The following is a 22,377-nucleotide window of genomic DNA, read 5'->3' on the forward strand; positions in this document are numbered from 1 at the left end:
TTATAAATAACTTAAAGAAGTCTATTTATCATTGTTTTAAAAATTGCTGCATTTAAGAGCAATTATCTGTATCATGGTATGAGGTAGGATTACACCGGACATCTGTATGTGCCGCTTTGAAAAAAATGTTTTGCTTTATTAAATGGCAATTGCCTTTAAGGTTACAAGTCACTTTTTTCTTTTCATTTTTGACGTACTTTCACTTCAGGTGCTATTTTTCTTTTTACTTAAAAGTCATTATCTCATCAATGAAGCTCAAAGGGTTGCTTTTATGATTTAACAAAGAAGTGTTTTTGCAAATTTGCGGCTGCAGTTCTTATTGCTCCCATCTGAGTTTTTCAAAACCGATTGCTGTGATTCTATTAGAAGCCGGGTGCAAGCTAGTTGGTTGTGCAACGTGTTTTTTTTTTAAATTGAAGTGATACATCTGAGAAAGGGTCTGTACAGGGTTTGTATGTGCATGTACTTACAGAGACATGTACTCAAGATCGTAAGAACTAGTGTGCCCTATAAATAATTTGTACCCCCTAATCCCTAAATAGTAGAATTGACTACTTATCCACAGTCTGCTACAGATGTTAAGAATGATCATTTTTTAGTCCAGTTCATTAAACTCTGAAACATGCTGAGAGGAGATATTTTTTGTGGTATTCCACTGCTTGCACAATAGTTTGATTTGATTTACAGACAGCAGGCTAACCGATTGAATGATGCTTTGGGACAGTTTATGACAAAATGGATTATGTTCTCAGCATGAATATGCATTTTTAGCAGTCACTGTCTCATAGACAGTAAGGCCATCTGTAAAACTCGCGCATGATAGCTCTTATCCAGATGCGGAGAGGGAGGGCTACTTTTCATGAGACTTTTCGCTGTTTGAGATTTTTTTCCACTCTCTTTACGTTTTATTTTAACAAGCACTTTATCCACTGCGAGACACAACTCTAGCATCTGAAAATACACAAACTAAAAATTATTGTATTATAATATATTCGAAAATAAAAGCGTTTGGCTTTAATTTTATTTGCGTTAATTGTTGTTTTATGACCCGAAAAATGCTCTTTTGCACAATGGCTGGCACTCATAGCAGTTTGTTTCCTGATCCAATAGATTGCAGTCAATTGGAAAATTAACCTAGTTGAAAATAGGTATACGATATCTTCAAGATTTAGAAAACACATCAATCATTATTTGTTTTCAATTTTACTTAGGATTTTGTTTGTCCAAAGTAAGTCGTAGAGCATTATTGCATAACTTGATTTCATTTCTTTGGCTTGTGTTTAGCTTGAACACACCCAGAGGGATTTTTTGCTCTTGTTTGTCTCAGAAAGTTGGCTTTGTTTCCTTAGACAGAAGTTCCATCACTGCAGGTGCATATTTTGCTTTTCTTCCAAATCAAAAAAGCTTCACTTTAGAATGAAAACAAATACTGACACAAATAAAGATGGCATTTTTTCTTTCTGGGGGCATTTAGGTTGTGGATAATGTTTTCCTCAAAGGGGAAAAAAACTGAGGGCTATTGATGTGAAAAAAAGGATGAACATTGTTTGTTTTGGAGAACATACTGAGTGACTGGCGTTGTGTTACAAAAATTCCTGAGATAGTGTCTCATCTTCTTTTGCTGTCAGAAAATATTGGGTTTTCCCCAGAGCTCACCTGTTGAGCTCTGACAGTATAACAAATCTGTAACAACAGGGCTTTCAGTGACCTTTAACCTTTTTGTTCAGCCTTTGTGCTGGTGGCACAGAACCTGTAAAATATCTTTAGTTCACTCACACCTCTTTGAACAGCTTGCAGGCTTAACAACTTCACACCTGTGGTTGACTCCTGAAGCTCAAATCAAACAAGAATGCTCTACTCTGACTGCATCTTTCACCTTCATGACAGAACTAATCCTTCCTTCTGTTGTGTTTTCTAAGCTTCATTTGAGAAATGTTTTGCTAAACTAGTTCTTATCCCAGTTTTGACATATTTTATTCTATGTAAATTAGTTATTATTGATTAGTCACCCTGAAGATTTCCTGAATGAGCTCCAAGATGTTAGTCATTCAAATTAATGTTTATGTAGACAAAAAAGATTAATGCAGCTATTAATGATCAGACTCAATTAAACAGAACTTTGTTTCTAACATTTACTCTTGTTTAATCACTAATGGTAGCATTTTCCTGGGTGTTCTGAGAAAATGTTTGAAATATATGCAAAGATCTTTTAAAGGTGAAAAATGCAAAATATGTTTTCTACATAGCAGCAGCCATATCACCCTGCAACTCACAACTAGCAACCCACTGAAGCTAAGCAGGTGTGAGCCTGGTCAGTACCTGGATGAGAGACCTCCTGGGAAAAAAGGTTGATGCTGGAAGAGGTGTTAGTGGGGCCAGCAGGGGGTGCTCACCCTGCGGTCTGTGTGGGTCCTAATGCCCCAGTATAGTGACGGGGACACTATACTGTAAACAGGCGCCGTCCTTCGGATGAGATGTAAAACCGAGGTCCTGACTCTCTGTGGTCATCCCAGGGTGTTACCCTGGCGTCCTGGCCAAATTTCCCATTGGCCCTTACCGATCATGGCCTCCTAATAATCCCCCTCTATGAATTGTCTTCATTACTCTGCTCTCCTCCCCACTGAGAGCTGGTGTGTGGTGAGCGTTCTGGTGTACTATGGCTGCCGTCGCATCATCCAGGTGGATGCTGCACATTGGTGGTGGTGGAGGGGAGTCCCCATTACCTGTAAAGCGCTTTGAGTGGAGTGTCCAGAAAAGCGCTATATAAGTGTAAGAAATTATTATTATTATTATTATTATTATTACATTTTTCCTCTCTGTAGTTCCTTAGAATTGTATTTTTAATATACTTTAAATTTAAGTTCTTGTATTACATTTCTTTATAATTCATTTTAAATTTGTAACGTATTAAAATATGGGTTAAAAATCGACAAAGATAAGTATCACCAAACTGATGAGACCAAACTCAATTCTTTTTAGAATTTAAGTAATTATCCAAAATGATTAATTAATTTTAAAATGTAAAGAAAATAGAAAATAGATTGTTGGTCTAGTTTTTTAAAACACAAATTTCATATTCAGAGAAACATTTTTGTCAGTCCTCAGATTTTCAGTTGCTACACCATGAAAACATCTGGTGGTTGCTAAAAAAGGACAATTTTATTGTCTCATGGTTGTAAACCATCACATTTATATCTAAAATTTGAATAATTAAAACTTATTTAAAATATTTTTCAAATGTATTAATATCTATTTTTGTCATGTTAAACATTATCAACTTTTTCAGGTGGGTAGCTGCGTCAGCATGCGTGGACTGCAAAGGAACAAGTAATAGGTTTATTCCATGCTGAAAAAAAGAAGAAAGAAAACACAACATTTCAGCCGTGGAGCCTTCTTCAGGTGTCAAAAATTATTTAATTTTTGGTTGGCAATGAAATCCTTCAAGACGAGAATTATTACATAAGCATCACCACTGCTGTCGGACACACCTGTACGTTTTGGCAGTCCTTACCTCATCGTCTCAGCTGGCTCTCAAAGGCTAGCCTGTTTACAAAGAGTGTCAGGAAGAGATGAAAATAAAAACAGAATCTTCGGCGCCTGGAAGTGCTCTTCGATCAAAACGTGACATTATAATAAATAATAAAACCTTCAAAATGCAGCCACAAAATTCTTGCTTTGAAGTACCATTCAATTTGTCCATTAAAATCTCCGTATACTTAACAAGTGCATGATTTCTAAAATGTGCATACAGTTGCCAATTTTTACCATTAATCACTTCTGAAAAGTTATTATTATGCAGTAATCCAGTTTAAGAAATAATAATGCTTGGTCTGGTGAATGTTCAGCTTAATTGGAATTCTCCCTTTCTTTTTTTTTTGGAAGCATCTATGCTTCCTGTGCTCCCCTGAGACCAGAAGGGCTTTTAATAAATATACTGTTGTATACAAGCACAAATCAGTGCAAAACACTCAATAATAATAATAATATTAATAATAATAATAATAATAATAATAATAATAATAATAATAATAATAATAATAACACCATAAAAGTCTTTACAATAAAATTATCAAACAAAAGACACAGATAAAATATATAATTCCTCAACCATAATGACAAAATTCTCTTAAACGAAAATCAGAAAGGGTTATAACTAATCAAATAAATTTCCAGTCCTTCTCATATTTTTCTTGGATATACAGTATATGCAGTACTTTGGATTTTACTAACTGCCTGTAGTTCTGTACCTGTAGTTTGTGCTCATTGGTATTACTATCTTCATTTTTTCTGATCCTTGTCGGGAGGAAAAGCCAGCGGGATGCTGGGGAATGTCACACTGGCTATGAAATTAATTGCTGGTGGAAAAAATATTTGTTCCACAAATTCCATGACACACATTTCTTGACTCCAGATCTGCGGTCAGGGGTGGTTTACAGCGCGTTCTCTGCAGTCACTACATTAGTATTATGGTTACATGCTTTCTTCCATCATTCTAGCCACAAGCCATTCCAAACAAAGTGCTTAGATAGGAAAGCACAAAACCACATCAATACTTGGCAGATAACATGGGTTGAAAAACTTTTTTGGACACTGCCTCCACAGTTTAAGTCAAGTGTCTAAAGGATGTGAAGTAGGCTTATGATGTAGGATCTTACATGCCTTGCTAGTGATATGCAAATTCTCCCACCCCCTTTCACATCCTTTGGATATCTAAAACTCCTGGGTGTTGAGATTTTTAAGCAAGGATTTGCTGCAAAATATTGTAAAGCCATATTTTTTCAGATGATGAGCTGCGTTTAGGAGGGCTATTTTGAAAACGCTTTTGAATGAACAACCACGAGTGTTTAAAAGGTATGGAGAAGTGTTTTGAGGTTGAATATCTGGGGAAGGTGAACGAGAGTCAGGGAGAATCTAGTTGGTTGGGCCGCAGGATGCCCAGGGGGAAAGAGGAAAAGACTCTATATGTTGGGGTTTTCTACCACTCCTTATAGTTGTGCTGAGAATAAACGAATTAAAAAAAATGTGTTGCTGGTTGAAGTGCATTAGGGCGAACTGGTAAGTGTATATAGTTGTCCTCCAGCCACTTAAGGGTTCAGGTGGGCCAGTAATCCCTATAGGAATTTCGAATATAATCTTGGGTCCAGAGTCCAGTTGTGTTTGTGTTTTTACTGTGGTAAAGGAAACTGGGGTCCTGGGATGTGCGTAAGTATGGGATCACATGAATATCCAAATAAGGATATATTTTTTTTACAGAATGTTATTATGTGTATAACTTCCTTTAGCCAATTTTTTATATTGATTTTTATAGGCATGAAATTAGATTGAAATCGATTCCTTTTTTCAGTGATCCCTTGATTCAAGGATGGTTTGTAAAACAGCTGACAAATTGAAAGACCATTACATTGATGTTATGTCATATCATGACTATGTGATGCTACACCTCCCTTGCCCCTTGGACATTAAGCACTGGCAATACTCTAGGAGCATTCACCTCCTATCTCTATTCACTGTTGTCTATCCATTAACCAGGTTCTAATTCAAATACACAAATTATCTTGAATGCTTATCACCTGCAATTCAAGAACTAATCTTATCATTACTTCTGCTGCGTGTGCAAGGAAACAACAAGTTCTAACATGTAAGTTAAACTTACCTTTTCCAAATATATGATGCATAAATTGTAATTAATGTGATAAAATGAAGACATTTATTGTGGTCACAAATTTAAAAGTTGCCATTAACTCACTCATAGCAATCTGGCAGTAAAGATGAGGCTGACAGAACCCCCTTAAGAGATCAAGGGAACCCCATAACACTAATGCAGAGTCTGTAAATGACCTTAAAGGGGTGTGAGTGCTTGTTCGATGTCACGGATGTTGGAAAGGATGAACCGTGGAATGGCAGGAGAGCGAAAATAGACCCTATGCAGTGAGACAGGGTATAGCCCGGGCTCAGCTGTTCAGGAAATGCCATATAGAAACCTATGCCGTCAGGCCAAGGACAGGAGTGACCCGGTGCTAGGTGGGTCTCAGGACATCTGAACCTCAATGCTGAGCGAGTAGCAGGAAGTAAATAGGCTACACAACAAGACACACCAGAAAGACATGAATAATCACAGGGAACTAGGAACAGGAGAAAAGTAGAGCGCCCTCTTGGTGTACTGGGTGTGACATTTGATTGGGACAATTTGGATATGCAAGGTTTTGAAGGAACACCGATCTAGGATTTGATTAGTAGAGAATGGAATTATACAATGGGTTGTGCCAACCCTGAAGGAGTAACCTGAAGCTCTGGCTCTGCACTTGACTTTCTTTAGCCTAATGTGGAAGTAGTATAGGAACTACTAGCAAGTAAACCCCCTTGCTGTTGCTTGTCAGTGCACAGATGTAATGAAAACTGAGAGAAGTGTGACAATATCAGAAAAGGTTGGATACGAACTGTTTCACTTTCTGGGGGGTTGACATCACTTGCACTTATGCATGAACCCTGTTACACTGGATGAAAAGCTGGAGATGCAGAATTGGAAGGTGAGGTCTGTCTTTGGAGAGTGAGAGTGTAAAAAAACATCTCTCTGGCACGAGCAAGCAAAAGAGAGCAATAATAAATGTGTGCAAGGAGCGCAGAATTGGGTGAGATTAGAATTTGACCTCTTACCAAACTTCCCGTTACAAACTCCATGTTGCAATACAGATAACCCTCTAGTTTAGTACTCATTATTGTTTCCATGCATAACCTTATGCATCATCTTTCCTGTCTACTCCTACGTGTTGCCCTCTGGATAGGAAAGGGAATAAAGTACTTTATTAAAACTTAAAACTTTATTAAAACAGTACTGACTTAAAAGACTTAAGGCACAATCTGGAGTTTGTACTTTGCAACAGCTTGCTTCCTCAAAATCATTTTAAATTAGCTGCATAATTGTAAACATTTCCAGCTTCAAGGTACACTAGGTAATCAATCAATCTAGTGTAGTTAATAAGATTTCTTCCAATCACAAATCACCGTTATAATTTCTGATTTGTTGAAAGATAGTTAAAATGCAAAATGAATGTGCGAAACTGGTGGATATAACACATACTAAATAACATTTTTAAATTATGTTTGGTTCAATACAAACGTGCTGAAGCCCAAACAGGAGTTTATTTTCTGGAATAGAAATCATGCACATCTCCCCAGTACCAAAATACATAAATCAACACTCAGGATCTGAAATTCAAAATCACTAACAAAATTCAAAAACCTAAACAAAAACTAACTCTTTCCATTGTAAAATTCAAACGTGCGTGCAAATAAGTAAACATTAAAACTCATTACTGTCTGTCCTAAAATCATAACAAAAGTTGTTCCTTAAACGAAATGGGAATGAGTCCAGAAGGTATGCATTTTAACTCCAAAACTATCCTATCCTTTCTGATTAATTTAAAACGAAACAAGAAAAACTTGAAAAAAGAACATGTCACAAAGGAGTAAGGTTGTTTGCAATTCTTCTGCACCTTCTTTTTATAATGTCCCAGAGTGTTGTCCTATATTTTTTATGTGAGCAATTATGATTTTTGGTAAAAAATCAAAGTAGTTTAAAGGTTGCTAAGGACATAGTAAAAGAACTGCCTAAAATGATGTGATCTTTATTTGTTCTTTAACAACAGAGCTCACAGTAAACTCTAAACTTGATAGCAAGAGCTTTATTTCATTGCCAGACTAAAACTAATAAAAACAGCACCTGGGTGAATATGTAATGCATACATAATACTTGTAAAGTCTGTAAATAAACGATGACTGTCATAGAATCACTAAAAAGTTACTTTACAAATTCTAATACATATTTCCATAGTTTTTTGAACCTTAATTAAGGTGAAATAGAGGCGTGATTCAAACAGTGGGTTTTATTCGGGAACTCATCTGGCTAAGCTAACAACAGTCTTTCTCTTTGGATGAGCTATGGAACTGCTGTAAAGGCAAAGATGGGGTAGAGCGAGGGATGTGAAATCTACACATTAAAGCAAGTAAGCTATAAATATGATATTTATACCTAGTTGGGCCGAGGTATGCGAAATTAGGACTTGTCGTCACCTAAACTGTTAAAATTCCATAATCCGCAACGGGTGACACATGTCAGGTAATTGTAGAGGGTTTAAGAACAGGGTTATTTCAAAGTTATTTTTATGAATTTACCAGATTTGCTACCCCAGTGGTAGTGTTTATTGTCTGTAATATATTTTTCATCTGTATGCAAGCTTACAGAGCAGTCAGATGTGTCAGTTTTCCTGAAGAGCTCTCTGGCAACACATCTACTTTCACATTCCACTTTTTTTTTAAATAAAAGAGGTTATGCCCATGGCACTCACACCTGTGATTTCTGGGAATACTGTAGATTCGGGAGAGTTAATTCCACTAATGCTGGATATGCATTGTGATTAAGGACATATAAGCAAATAGATAAATAATAAATAATAAATAAAAAGACAAGAAGCTTTATAGGTAACTTTTTATCACCTCTTGTTATTTTGTTCTTAATCATAAAAAAAATCAATGGATATTGTTATTATTTAAGTGCAGTGTCATTTGCCCTTTAGGAAAGCAGTTAATGTTAGATGTCACAATGGCCTTCCAAGGACAAAGCAGCCACTGAAGATGGACCGAAGAATCTTAGATATCCACAGAAATTTGGCAGAAAGCCATGCCAACTAACCTATACAATAATACATCTTAAAAGCTTTCTTTTATTATTTTACATTTAACATAAAATACATGACACAATGTCCTTGAATCTTGGAGTTAGCATTTGGATTGAATGTTTAATTATTCATTTTTTTAAATTAAACTTAAACTCAGTTTTCTTGTTCATGCCATCCTATTTTACCTCAACATAAAAAATAGTTTTTCTAGTATCTGTTGACCTTGATTCAACTGGAGTATCGCATACGTATGCGTCAGTTTTTGGGAATACTGACAAGTGGAGTGACTCATATTTGGGGACCTGTGCATGTTTTTTTAATTGTCTGAAGCTATTTAGCCACAACAATACAATATGTTCCCATTACAAGATTCCTCTTAAGTTCCAAATTCTCAGAATGTACTGAAATCAGGAGGCTTTTTATTCTCTTTGATTTCAACTATCAGGCAAAGAACTTTATAATCATGAATTCACAGAGATGATCACTGAATATCATGTTTTTCCTCACTGAGAACTCAATATTTTCCATTTTTAAATATTAGTTATCCATTTTCTAAGGACATAGAGCACACTCATATGTGAATACACTCCAAAGCTTGCAATGAACAAAATAATGTAATTGTTTTGTTCAGAACCATAGTGCATTTCTTTTTTCCCTTTATTTTTAAAAAAAGATACAACATTTTCAATTTATCAGAGAATAGCTGTGGATAGGAACATGAATTAAGTGCTTACAGTAGAGATTGAAAAGCAGATGTGTGAAAACAATTGTATTATTTCCAAACAGATCTACAGTATTTGTCAGTAAATACAATAGCAAAGCAAACACTTTGTCATTGTACACATCTGAGAAGGGAATATTAATAAGCCCTGTAAACTCCAAAATACATATTTTACTTATGTGTTTATATTTCCAGAACATATATATTTACATATGGAAAATCAAACATAATGACCATGGAAAGGTCGGTAAAATCAATAATAATACAGGTTTTGGCAACAATAATCAAATGTTTTAGCTAAGTTGAAATGCACAAATAAACACTTGATTAACAAAATACTGTAATCAGAAATGGTGTGTCGGGTCAAAAACAATAGTGTTTCAATATGTTAGCAGGTCAAGAAATACAATAGTTTGTGTTATTCATTTGTCATTCATGCAGCAGAGCAGATTCTGATTTGTTTAGCCGCTATAATTTGAGATCTTATTTGGACTACATGGGGGTAAATAAATATTTGATGCCAGTGCCACCTTTCCTAACCAACATTGTGTGAGCAGATCATCTCCTGACCTTCAGAAACGGAAAACCAAATGAATAATTAAAACAAATCTTCAATCATCCTGTTCAGTCCAAGTGGAATTGGGACTTTATCTGCAATCAAATCTCAGTGGAAAGTCACACTGTGTGGATCTTGATGGAAGGAGAAAAAGTTTAGTTTCAAGTGACGTTACAGTCTCATCTAACATGTCAAGGGGATGCACTGTTCCGAACATGTCTCAATCACCTAGTTGACGTACATTACATTTCTACATTTTTTGTTTTTATATAGCACTTCATTTATACAAAATAGTAAAGTAAGTGGTCACTTTTGTTGGGGGTTTTGGATTTCTCTGTGTTATTTTACAATTTATTTACCATCATTTTATACCACAAGCTTAATGGGCTGATTAGCCTTGGAACCAGGCTTTGAAAAAGTATTCTGATCTTTGTCTCCAGGCTTACAGTACATTGTTTCTAACAATGATGTGTTCCAATCATTACAATGATATGGCCTAAGGGTAAAAGAAAAAAGAACGCTAATTAGTTTACATTTTATTTACTGTATTGCAAGGCCATGAAATCCACACGATGCATCCATACTTGTTTCTACGAATGCAAATAAACTTTTGTTTGGAAAGTATCATGCGCCATCCATTTTTAAATACTGCATGTGGAAGAGTCAAACTGAACTAATCAATGAGCAGTCTTGTCTGTGTGCCACCACACTGTCACATCTGCTTAAAATCACAAGGTAATTAATATTTACTGCATGATTTAGAGGTTACAGGAGTACAAGGCTGTCTGAGATAGACAGCTGATCACAGCCTGTTGTATCCTTCTCGCATGAAGGTGTTGCATTTGATACTTCCTAATGCTTCAAGCAATCACAATTTGAGCCTAGTGGTTTTTTATATGTTTTTTCAGTTCTTCCTGTTGATCTCTACTGCCATTCCACTGGCAGTGCTCTCTACATTCAGCTAAGGTGGAAAATAAGTTAAGAAAATCATCTGCAATTGTTTCTTTCTCAATCGAGCATTCTATGGTGTGTAAGATAGAAAACTGAGCTATTTCAGCTTTAAAATAAAGTATTTAGCCCCTGCAAACCATTTTTTCAATGCCGGTCTTCATATGAATTCTAATATAAATAGTTTTTATAAAGGGTATTAACTCAATATAGACTGGGAGAGGTATGCACAGCAGAGCTTTGCTGAGCTAACAGTGCTGTCGACAAGAGTTTTGGTTGAATGATAAGTGGCAGGCTGCTGACGTGGGCAATGCAAAGACTTTTTTAAATTTAGAAGGCACAACTCAGATTAGCCTAATCAGATTTTTTACATTGTTCTTCTACTTAATTTCAGTTGTGAGTGACAGGTGACATTGTGTGGTCAAAGTCAAGCAACTGCTAAGATAAAATTTAGTCTCTGGGATTTATACTAGATTAGCTCTTGGAAAATACATCGATTCTGAAGTCACCCGTCATCCAAATGAAACTGAATATCCCTCCTAATCCTATTGTGTGACATGTTTTCTATGAGAAGTGGCTTAATGGTAAAATGGTGCAGAACAGGATACCAACGGGATACAGAGTAAATTACGGAAGATACATGGTTGTGTGTTTAATTTAATTGTTAAAATTATCTTTTTAATGCTGAAGGATAACCATAGGTACAGCAGAACATTAGCTTGGGTGTGGCACATTCACTTACTCAGTTTTTTATCCAATCACAACAGAAAAGAAATGACTGTCCATAATTACTGAAGAGAAGAGAAAAAGTGGCAACAAACATTTGTAATGGAGTTTATTTAATGAAAGTTCGGGAAGGATGACAACAACCACGCTCAATCATTCCCAGCCGTCAGCAATTAGCAATCACTCCCTTTGTCCTTCCTCCACCGAACGCTATAAATACCAAATGCAATATCTCTCTTCCTCACATGCGACTTTTACATATTCGGGTGCGTCTTTTCGTGTTGCACAAGTCCGTGCTCTTGCATTTCGATCGCCTTTGGACCTGTAACTTTTCTGCTCTGACGAAGAACCTTCGGCAGCACAGAGGATTCCCTTACAGTACACTCTTCACCCAGCCGTTCCTCCTGCTTTTCATTCCAGCACCCCGTCGCCTCCATCCCTTGCCTTCCTACCAGCAGAGCCCATCTCTGGCCAGCTCCCTCAAGATTTAACTCCTCACTGAAGTCCACATTCTGCAATTATCGCCCCCGCCTCACCACGAATACAGCTGTCCTTTCTCCATGGCGAATTCTCCAAGCAGCCCCTGCCTCACACGTAAACCTTACCACCGCAGTCGCGCATATCTGCTCCTCCTCCGGTTTCTCCCACGATTACAGACCTGACACCGTGATCTGAAGGCTTCTGACAGTCCAGCTAAAAGAAACGCTTCCAAATTTTCTGGTGCCCTCTGCTGACGTCACCCGCACAGCCATTCTCCAGCCCATACTAGAACTTGCGCATCATCAGAGACATTAAACAGCTTCATTAACCCAGTTTTCATGGGTTCCTCAACGAAAGGGTTCGCAGCCATTTAAAATGACCGCCTTCGCAAAAAAAGGGAGGAAAGAGAAGAAAGAACAAAACATGAATACGCAAGAACAGAAAGAGAAAAAGAAGATAAGCTGCCTATGTCTCCGGCCCTCGTCTTCCGTCGTCTTGTTCCACTACACATTCGTCTGCATCTCGCCTTCACCAGGCAACGGCAGTCCAATCCTGCAAACCTGCTGTTAACGGTGTCCAAGCCCAAGGACGCCCTTGGGTAGCCATCCTCTTCGGATCCGTCGTCGGAAGCATACGAATCCAGAGAGAGGCGCTCCAGCTCATTGTCTCCCACCTGGCCGCTGCCCTTGGCCTCCATCTTACACAGCGCCTCCAGGGAGCCCTTCTCGTCACTCACAACAGCCACCACTGCGTCCTTCCTCAGGGCGAACACTGGGAGAGTGCTGATCGGGCCCGCACCCCGATCTATACCCAGCCTCCTCTCTAAACTCTGGCGCCACCGTGCCACGTCTCCGCCGCCGCCCCCGCCATCCCCGCCGCCCCCGCCGCCCCTTGCAGGCCCCCGCAGGCCCCCGCCACCCCTTGCAGGCCCCCACAGGCCCCCGCAGGCCCCCACACGCCCCTGCAGGCCCTCCCAGACCTTTCCCAAGACCAGGACCCGCCGATCCTGACCCATCCATTCGAAACATCTAGTATCTGAACATCCAGATACTTCTGTTTAAACAAAACGGGCTGCTCTTACTGCCATATTTGCAAATTCAGCCCCAGGTTCTGTTTCTGCTGCTACTGCGGCCATCTCCTCGGCCCTGGGTCTGTCTGGCGTCCTACCTCCGGCCCAGCCAGCAGTTGTCCCATCTCATGTCCCCATACCCTTCGTTCAATTTAACCCCGGGTTCTCCTCTCCAGTGCTACTGCGGCGAACTCCTTGGCACCGTGTCTGTCCGGTGTCCTATTTCTGGCCCAGTCAGCAGTTGTCCCGCGTCTTGCGTCCCTGTCCTATTCATGTTTTTGTCCAAACCAACCCTTATGTCTTGATCCCCCAGTGTTCTGTTTTATAAAAACAAAACACATTCCAGGCTGCTGCGTGACTGCATTTCTCCCAGGCTCTGACAGAACTGCTCCCAGAGTCGGGTCTTTGTCTTGGAAGCATGCATTTTCCCTATCCCTGGCCTTCAATTTAGCCCCGGATCTATTCGTTCCATTTCAGCTGCCACTGAGGCCATCTCCTTGGCCCCAGGTCTGTGCGGCGTCCTACCTCCGGCCCAGTCTGTAGCTGTCACAAGTCTAGTCTGTTAACCATTACCGGCACAACCTCTTTAATGTCCATACAGGTAAGTCCCATGTCTCGCGTCTCAGTCTCGACTTTTCTCTCGCCCTTTCCGCCACCGGTACCACCTCATCAACAGGTAAGTCCTTTGTCCCACATCCACATTTCATCCCTGTCCTTTACCCCCCCAAACGTCCAATCTGCACATTTCATCCCTGTCCTTTACCCCCCCCAAACGTCCAATCTGCTCCTATTTTGTTTGCCTCCCCATCCCCGGTATCGAGTTCGGGCTCCAAGTTAATTTCTCTTGCCAATCGCCCTACGTTTCGCATCCTTGTCTGTCGCCTCTTTATCCCTCTTCCCCTATCCAGCCTCAGTCTCATCCCTTAAGTCCTCGGTTGCTACCAAAGCCACCCCCCTCGAAGTCTGCACAGGTAAGTCCCTCACCTCATTCCCCCGTCTCATGCGTGTTTTATCCCCGGCATTTGATCTGACCCCAGGCCCATTTCTCTTCCTCTCATCCTCCCTGGCTACTGCCATCACCTCTCAGCCCTGGGTCCACCCAGCCTCCTACCTCTGCCTACTCAACAATCGCCCTACAACTCATGTCCCTATCCCCGACGTCGAATACTTCTTGGATCCAGTACTGCTCTCACCTTACGTAACATCCACACATGTAAATTCCATGAGCTACAGTACCACAGCCGGAGTCTGGAACTATCCAAAAAATGCCTAGCTGCCCGGAGGGGGGGCATCTATTGGGCCAGGACCCCCAGAGGTTTTTTGTTTTCCTCTCCACCGCGCCGACATGGATCTGTCATAAGGCCATCAATGCTCGCTATCCAGTTCCAGAGTCCATAAGAGTCCCAGCAGTTAATTTATCGTCAGATAGCAAAAGTGTCACTTGCCATAAGGTTTACAAGCCTCCACATTTCCTTCGAGCTGGCCACTCTGTCCATCCAGGAAGCCCTCATCAAAGAAATGACAGCTATAAAAGGCCAAGTCGCTGCTGTCTACCTCCATCTCTCTCCCCCCAATCACAGTGTGAATTAAGCACAGGAATCTTCAATTTCCACTGCTGCTTTTGGGGGACACAATCACAAACACTGGCCTGTACCCATCCAGATAACACGGCCACAACTAACCCAATCAAATAATAGCAGCGATTTCGTTTCCCATTTACGAAGAGCCTACATGGTTTCTCATCATTTAGACCCCATGTTCGTTCGAATTCCCTTCCATCCACACCTTAATGATCAACGCGTACTCATAATAAGTGACTTGCCTAGGCCAACAGAAGCCGACTTCCCTACAGTAAACCTATACAGAACACAGAAAGGCACTCCGACTGCCCTACCCATGCATCACAGATCACACCTTCTCTCCTTCTTCAGGCCCTTCCAAATTCTGCATTGGTGGCTTGGAGTCCTACTTGGTTCTTTTTTGGAGTCCTGGCCTCCTCGTCCTATGGCCAGGAGGTCGGCCCTCAGCCAATCGGGTTAAGCCAAATATTGGCTCCACTACAGTTCATTACGCTTTGATCTTGGGCGTTGTCATTCCTCGTGAAATACTGGTTTTCAGAATCACTAGTTAATCTTCAGTTTTTTTATGTGTTTTTCTTTGATGTTTAATGTTTTTGTTGATTAATTGTGAAAAGAAACAAAATAGAAAATATGAAAACCATAAAATAAGCATGAATTTGCAGAAAGAAAACATGCTGAACAGACTTCATCAAACATTGTACAGCTATGCAAATATGTCTCACACAACTGTGTGATGCATCCCCCAGATGCTTGTTGTTTGGATAACAGTGTGCTCTTAAAATGGACTGTCAATTCAGTGGTTTGCTGATGTTTTTTCAACACATTACTGCATTTCTCAATCCACTGATGCTGAATATATTCCAGCAATCATCTAGGATTTCTTTATTGCTAGATTTGCCCTTTCACACCCAGGCCTGTAGAACAGCTCAACATAATTGCAGCTGTCCTGTTTGTCGTTGTTTATTTTATAGTGACACAGCTGTTGTGCAACACCTAAAAATGGACGGGGAAATATGTGCTTGTGTCATTGAAATAGAGGCATGTCTACTTTATTGTAAAGCTCCTTGGCAAAAGTTTTCCTTGGTTTTTGTCCAAAAGTCCTTGGTTTTTGTTTCGTTGAACTGTGCTGCTATTTTATTATTTCATAGAACATCTGTTTGCATCATCAAAGAGAGTGTTTAGTAAAATATTCAGAAAGATATGGCACATATTTTGCTATCTATAAGAACACATGTTTAGAGACTGGATTTGCAGTCTTTTACTGAAGAATAAAATCATTTTAGTACTACTGTTATATTCTCTTACATACCAGATATCTTAGGTAGTTTGTTAAATTAGATCTGCAGACTAGTTCTTATTGTTCCATGCATTCCCATAAAAGGGAGCCCTCCTATGGCTATTCATGCAAACTGCATAGAACTTTAGCAGAGTTTTATGAAGTAGGGCCTTTTAGAACAATGTGCAAGATGTGTAACCAATGATGAGGAAATGGGGAAAAATGTAAAAAAGCAATCCATTATAATTACAAGTTTTTTGTGTAAAAGATTACTTTATTAAAACTCATAAGAGAAATTTCTTTAACAAGGTAATGTATTACTTTGCATAGCAACTATACAGTATACACTTAAAAGATTATCTTAACTCATGACACCTTAAAATTATTTTCCCCTATCGTCTTGTCAATTTTAAAAAGTAGATGTTCGCTCAAGTAACTTTGAAAGGTAAACGTTTACTTTTTACAAACAAAAAAACATTCAACGGTACATACTACGTGTAATACACTATATTGTTGTGCGTGTGCGATGATAAATGACATTTATGTAGGATTATTTTTGATTGTGTATCAATTATCAAGTAGTTCCATAAAAATAGTTATGCTTTACATGTCAGAAGGTTTCTTGTTTGATTAAACCTGGAATGCACACATTAGGTACACCAAGAAAGTTAAAGTTTCTAAGCCTTAAGGAAAACAAAGGATTTTATTCAGACTGTGCATTGAAACACATTTTCTGTGTTCTAAAACAATATAGCAATGCAATAAGCAATGTGTATATATACCAGCTGTTACTGTGTGTGGTCCTGACTGATTACTAAATATCTAATTAAATTGGGATTATACAAAAGCGGTGCAGCCAGGGATTAAGTAACTACACGTACAGAGACAGAATCTCCTTTTTTCTATTACAAACTTATCCCAATCACTGTAAGGAGTTCATCAGTAGATGTCTGTATACTCGGACATAATTTAACAATCTAAGATAAACATATCAATGTACTGTACTATAAAGATTAGCTGGGACTTCTTACAATGTTGCCACACTTGTCTATGCAGGACAACACGAAAGAGGCCAAAAGACATCATACTCAGGTAGTTTACAGCTTAATTCACTTTTAGGTTACTTATGAGTTGCACACAATTACTCTATCATTACAATAGATTTATATGTATCAAACATATTACCATACGTAACTGAGGTAACTGTAGAGGTTATAGAGGAGCTCTTAAATCCACTAGTTGTTTTTCTTTTATTGTTGCTTGAAGTTTGCATATATTACTTTTTACATTAGCATTGGGATTTTGATGTGTAAGCATGCACTGAAATGTAAACACTCTGAGGAGATCTTGAACTATATTTCTGTCCTGGTTGGCACCCTAATACATCTGAATATTCAATAAGTTTTTGATGTCTGTAACAGCCAACCAGCTGTTCAGTGCTTTCAGAACTACCTGTATATTAATTCATTTTTTTACCAAAATAATGACTTAATGTGCATCTTCCATCAGTCAAGATACCAAACAGATGGGTCATGGTTGCAAATTCAATGTCTTCTAGAAGAGAAAGGTTAGTTTGCAATTTAACTAACCTGCTTTCTGTTAGTACAGACTCCCCCAGGATTAATTCTGCTAGGTGCTGACAAATTGTTATCTGAACTTGTGCTGAAGCCATTCAGAGCAAGTTTGCAAGCCATCATAGTGTAAAGAGTGTCAGGCAATACAGCTCAACCCATGATCGATTTCATCATAAGAAGTTTAAATAGAATAAAAAATAAAATTCATGTCATGTCAAAAGGATGTGACACATAGGACAGCTACTGTTTGCTGTAATTTATATCTGAAGATCAAAAACCAGAGTTGCCTGCTTTATTACTGGACAGGGAAAAAAAGACTGTCAATATTTCTATGAGTACATATTGTATCTCAATGACAGAAAAAAAATACTGAGAAAGAGAGTTCATGTACATTAGCATCAGTCTAAGGGTAACAATTAGCAAAAACATTAAATGAAATGTTATATTACAGAACAATTACTTGATTGTGAAGCACATTTATTTGTAATGGTTATCTTACATTTATAAGAGCTTTTGAAAAGACTCAAATTATTGTACAATAGAGAAAATAATACTTAAAGGAGGGAAAACTAAAATGATATTATACTTTAAAAATTGGAAGTAAGAAGTCCTAAATCAGAAGTTTTCCAATTAAGCGTTGGACTGTATTCATGCAATAACCACTTAAGATAACCTTGACCTTTTAGTGCCTTATATGTACAAGATAACAGTGAATAGGAGACGTTCAAAATAAATTTCACAGTGAGCTAGTGCAATGCACATAGGACAGGTGTTATATACTGATGCAGTGTAGTTTTAGCTCATTAGCCGCAGGTACTAAATACCGAAGGCTCTTTAGTACCACACCCCAGTAAGACACTCCAGTAAGTAAAATGTTACTGTAGTCTATTACTTTATCCCTAATGTTACTTTACGCCTGATGAGATAAGACATGTATCATTATGTTAGTACCAGATAGACAGAGGAGGAAGCAATTTACAAAAAGTGGAAGAAAGACATCCTTGTGATATTCCTGATATGAGCTTCACATATAATGCATGGGTAAAAAGTAATGCCAAGGTTTCTAGTCTTTGTTAAGGTTGAATATGTGAACAATTAACAAAAATATACTGAAGTCACCACATTTGGATAGATGAATTTTGAAGACTATGAGCATAATGGCAGTCTTGCAACAGTTTATCTTAATAATGTTATTTTGTATCCTGTGAAGTGGTGAGTGGTATCTTTGTGGGACAGCCACCTGTTAATTGGAAAAACCTGCAAAATGAGGCACAAGTCAGATTGAGATTTTGGCAGTCAGAAGGAGTGAAATTCCACATGAGGGTAAGAAGCTATGAGGATGGGCTCTGTCTGAAATTGGCCACTTCCATGGGCTAATTGAGAAGTGTATAAAAACAACCAGGAGGTAAAGGGTTGTAGTTTGTATCTAGGTTTCCATTTGGGAGTTGGGAAATTTTCTGGTTGGGCTAGTTTAAAGGCCTGTGAGGCTTAACAAGCTAAAGATGCTTGAGAAAACACTTAGGCTGTATTGAAGGGGGTCACAAGTGCTCAACAGACAGGTCGCACAGTAGTTTGCTAGACTCAATGGAGTCTGCACTGAATGAAGTGCACTGGAGGGGTGGCTTTAGTACCAGGAACCATGGAGGCATTAGTACCAGGAGGGGTGGGGCATCATTTGATAAATTTGCAGCGCACCTTCTCCCCACAGGTGAGAGTTAGGAGACCTTGGAGTGTACCATCCATAGACAGACAGGTGATCTGAGTGTAAGAAAGAAACAAGCTAGGTTCAGCTGTTGATTACAGACAGGCATCCCTGGCCAAAACGGGATCAGTCAGGATAGTCAGTGATGAGAAGCGTTACTGGTTGTTAGTAAAGATCTGGTGCTTGATGATGAGGAAGGGAAAAGTGATCATTTTAGCAATTGTCACAGAATGAAAATAATGAGTGTGACAAGGAGAAGGGCTCTAGAACAGGTTGTGAATATACTATACATTGTTACAGGTGACCAAGTGTATACAGCCATTTCCTCAATGTGTTAGCTCTGCCCATGTTCAAAATATTAAAGAAATACTTCCACCCCTCATGGGAAGTCGTCACAAGCTCCAGGAAGCCCTAGACTGAGAACTCAGGACTTGGGACAAAGAAGGATTACGAAAGAGGTCGCAGTGGCCTGATCCAGGAGAGGGCTTGACTTAAACATCAGGAACTGAGAGCAGAGGAGGAAAGCCCCTGCATCATCCTTCTTACCCCCTTTACCCAAAACTGAATTTAGATATAAACAGAGTAGAGAAGGGCACACCAGGGACATATTGTTCAGAATGCCGATGACTGAAGAAGATGCATTGGGTGGGCACTTGTATGACCTGCTGTGTTATGGGGATACTTTGTGAAGGAAGGACTGAAATACTATAAATACTGTAGGATAACTGACCTTGGACTGAGGGTCTCGATCAATTGGACCTGCTTGGACTGTGGGTTCACTGGTGCTCCTGAAAGCTAAAAAGAAGCTGTAGCAGGAGGAAAAGGGATCTAGCACCCTCTAGAATTTCTAGGCGGAGGAGTTCGGTTACAAAGAAAAAGTAGCTCTAGCAAGAAGAGGTCACAAATCTGTGACACAATGATTGTAAATGGGTGATGAAGGATGAATAGAATTTCAATACTCTATTGCCTGGTGATTTGTTGAATAAATGACTAAATAATAAATGAATAAATAATACATGAATAAATGACTGAAGAGTTCATTAAAACATATAGTGACAATATATAAACAGAGCCAGGTGAAAAACCTGCAAAGAGGGAGAGTTGTCCCCAAGAGGGGAGCACCGTGAAAGCAGAGGAAGAAAAACCACTTCTCTCTGCAAAAAAACTAAGGTGACACACAATAGCAGTGATGGCCAGAGGGTGGTGTGTGTTGTTGTCAAAATCCACCTCTTACTACCAAACAGGCACCAAAGTAGCAGAAGAATTTGATTTAGTTTGCAAGTAATTCCGAATGTCCACAATGTCATTTTCCCCTGACGCTTTGCATATAATCGAAACCCAAGCCCATGAAGGCACTAAGAGGCAAAAAAAAATTAAACTGTGAAGGTTCCAAAACAGAGCCTCATACACCCTGCATAACTGGGGAAAAATCAGAAACAGCCAATATTTATAAATTACCTCTAATTGCCCATCAATTACAGGGAAGTAAGTATTTGTGATTCCTGGTCTATTAACCAGTAGGATGCTGTGATTAACAGTATCAAAAAATGTACAAATCCAGAAGAAGATTATTTACCCAGAGTCACAAGCCGTCAGCTGCCTTATTTACTACCTTATCAAGGGCTGTTTCAGAACTGTCTCTCTGCTTAAGCACTGACTGAAAATATTTAAAAAGGTCATTAGATGCAAGATGAGAGTGTACGTGAGCTGCCACTGCCAGCTCCAGAAGTCTTCAGAGAAAGGACAAATTGGAAATAAGATGGCAGTTATTAAGTACTTCTAACACAGGTGTAATAGCAGCAGCAGACCTTAAACCTATGGGAGCAAGACCAGAGTTCTGAGACATTGATGAAACAGACAAACAGTAGAGAAGCTAAATTAGAGGAGCAGTAGGAATAAGATCCCTAACACAGGTCATAGGTCACGTCTGATGTACTGTACCAACTCAATCACAGCAACAAAAGTAAAAGCCAGAGAAGCTCCAAACTTTGAAAGCTGGAATGGGAGTAACTATTGTGAATTCAGGAAATAAATTCAGCAAGTGGATTTATTAATATGTTGTGAAAGAATTACATGAATGTTTCACTGTTCAGGAAAAGGAGGAAAGGCAGACTTATGAACTGGTTTGAGTTAATTTTCCACTGTTTAAGTTACAAAGGAAACAAGAAATGTAGTATTTTTAAGGCCTCTCTCAATTACACTGGAATAGAAGGGGAATTTTAAAGGGCTCCCTGTATTGGACTACAGATTTGTCTATTGCATGGAAAGGGAAGATGAACAATCAGCTCTATCTCTTTACATATGCTCGAGACGACATCTTATAGACTTCATAGAACACTCTTCAGTTGTGGGTGGTGAGACTGAACAAAAGAGAAAATCAGTAACTTGTTTTAATGTCTCATTGTAAAGAGAAACAGAATCCTCAAATAAAACCAATTTAGCTACTTGAAATGGCGTTTTTGTGATCTCTTCCATCAAACAGATCTGGTCTGTGGTATCAAACAAATCTGGTCTGTGGAAGACCACAGTCCATTTACTATTACGAGATAGAGGGACTGCTTGGTCTAATAAGAAAATTCCCAGACCACAGGAATTGACTAGGCTGATGTGAGAGCTTTCATCTGTTAAGGATCTGAGAGCATGAATTCCAGTTAGCCATTTTAAAAGTGAAATGTGTTACTGATATCACAGTTAATAAAAATATAAAATGTACAGTATGTTTTTAACATACCCTGGGTAACCTGATACTCTGTTGTTTTGATAACACTAAGCCAGAAAAATACAGCTATAAATTTCATCTATTGAGAAATAAGTGATTATAGACAAAGTTAGACTCGATTCCTATTCTAGTGGCTTTGTATTTTATTAAGAAATAACTAGTCATTGTAGAGTATTCTGGTAAAATAAGCGAAAGGATAGTTTGTTTTTAAAGAACATGCTTTAGAAGTACAATGCTGTAGTCAGCTGAACTTTTACCCAGTTTTACCTGGCTTAAGCTTCAGGATTTTCAGCCCTTGCATCCCCCTGGGAGCAAGCTTTTAAAAACAGACAGTGCTTATTCTTAGTGATT

This window comes from Lepisosteus platostomus, chromosome 6 (genome assembly GCF_059453375.1).
Source record: "Lepisosteus platostomus isolate fLepPlt1 chromosome 6, fLepPlt1.hap1, whole genome shotgun sequence".
NCBI lineage: Eukaryota > Metazoa > Chordata > Actinopteri > Semionotiformes > Lepisosteidae > Lepisosteus > Lepisosteus platostomus.